Source organism: Centruroides sculpturatus, unplaced genomic scaffold (genome assembly GCF_000671375.1).
Source record: "Centruroides sculpturatus isolate CEXI.00-Female unplaced genomic scaffold, Cexi_2.0 scaffold2205, whole genome shotgun sequence".
Lineage (NCBI taxonomy): Eukaryota > Metazoa > Arthropoda > Arachnida > Scorpiones > Buthidae > Centruroides > Centruroides sculpturatus.
In genome coordinates, this window is record NW_019386641.1 from 11,374 (window position 1) to 13,642 (window position 2,269).

Here is a 2,269-nt window from a genome sequence, read left to right on the forward strand (position 1 = left end):
TGCGGGTCGGTGTCGCTTCGCGTTGAATTTTCGTCGATGTTAAGCCTAACGAAGACTATTGTATCGTTAAAAATTATTTTTTTATTTTGTACAAACAAAATAAATTTATTGATAAAAACAATAAAAAATTATACTTCAGATGTTAATTTAGTATCAAAAACGTAAAATATTTGAATAACCCAAGGAATAGCCGAAGATTGCAGCGCCACAGCACTAGCGAAAATTTAAATTTGCCGACTGGAATGCTTTCGGATAACAGACGTTTCGGATAACCAGCTTTCGGATAAACGACGCTCTACTGTAATTTTATACTTTTTAGACGTAATGAGCAATAAGTATGCAAAATAAATATTTTATTTAATGTTTACGTATTACCAAGTTGTTATATATAATTCTTAGGTATATATTTCACATTAGAGAGTAATACCTGCAATTATATCGAGAGTGCAATATTTCATCCATTCCAGAATATCGAATATTTCATTCTCTTGCAATTGTTTGAGTTTTTCCACTAAGACGTTTAAATGCTCCGTAAATACATCTTGATCATCTTTCAAATTCCAAAGATGAAAAAGTGGAGCTAAATATTTTCTTCTTTTTCTCCAATTATCGCCAGAACTTTATTTAATTAAATTCAGAAAATTGTAAACAACGATATTTGAACTAAATATCAAATAATGTATTACCTGTACAGAAGACTGTTGTCTCCGAGAAGTGGCTTGAAGAAATCATACGTAGAATCCTTATTGATTAAACTGTTGCTTCTTAACACTTCCTACAAAACGTAATACTGTATATTTACATTCGTAATGAATATATTACATAACTAGATATGTTTGATTACCATTGCAGATTCCGGATGTAAGAAAAAAATTAATTTATATCCAAATATGTTTACACAGGCAACTTTCTCGTTTGGAAAAAGCATAGGGAGTCCAGTAAATAGATTTAATGTAACTGGAGAGATAGAAAAATATTTATATATTTATAAACAGTCAAATTGCCCAATAAAATTTTATTGACATACATATCCCGATGAATGAATTGTGGTATCGCTTGTCACGTTGAGAAAATAGAATGTTCCACAAAACTGGTAAAAAGGACATAGACGGAAGATTCATTTTTAACTCCTGGCCGTTGCTATTATTTTCTGGAAAATTACTGTCTGTTATAAAAATAAATAAAAACATTATAACGAGAATTTATTTATTGTGACATTGTCAGAATAACAAGCAGCATTTGTTTATGATATTTTTAATTTATTTAATTTACAATATATGTCCTCGTCTCAAATTAGTGGTTGCTTGTCCCTGTAAATGATACTATTCCTCTAACAACAGAATCGTACCCGTCATTTATCTAATATTTTTTTAAGAGAAAATATTCAATTAATGAATCAACATTTATTTGCTATGGCTTTCGCCTTTGCAAAGGGGTTACAAAATTGTGTAGCGTTGATAAATACAAAGATTGTTATACATGGTTTCAAAAATGAACAACAACACAAACAATAAATGATAATAACAATAAAGCTTAAATAATAATGTTATGTTAGCATATTTAATAAATAACAGAAAAATTTATAAACTTTAAATAACATATCAGAACTTAAATTGTCGTCATATAAGCAAAACATATCAAAATCGGTTGTCAATAAAGTATCTCTTAAATGCTCGGTAATTTCGCAAGATACAAATAAATGGTTTTTAATACTTTCACAAAGTCTATTACATAATGGACAGTTAGAATGGGCAGATATATTCATTCTGCGCCTATTTAATACAATAGTATAGTCGTTGAGACGTAACTGAATTATTAAAGATTTAATATTATATTTTAAATTTGATAATAAATAATATCGAGGTGTCCATGGAGATACAAAGGAAGTCTCAAGAAACCTACACTTTTGCTCAATATAATGAATGTCTTGGGTCCAATATTTATCCCTTAATGACTGAGACATTTCAGCCAGAAAAAGTTTTTTATCAGAAATTTGAGCATAATAATCAGTAGAGTAACCTAAATCATTCAATAAGCCTTCAACTGACGAGGACCAAGTTTTAAACGAAGAATTTCCATCTATTAATTTCAACTTGTTATAGATCAACTTTCTAGGATCATAGTCTGGTAACTCCAAAATTTTACTCCAATATCTAAAAATGATCATTGTTAAACGTATAGCCATTGGTGGACGACCCAGTTCAAATCTTAAGACAGGTCCAGGCACCGAACGATTAATATGAAATATCGATCTAATAAATCTCAATTG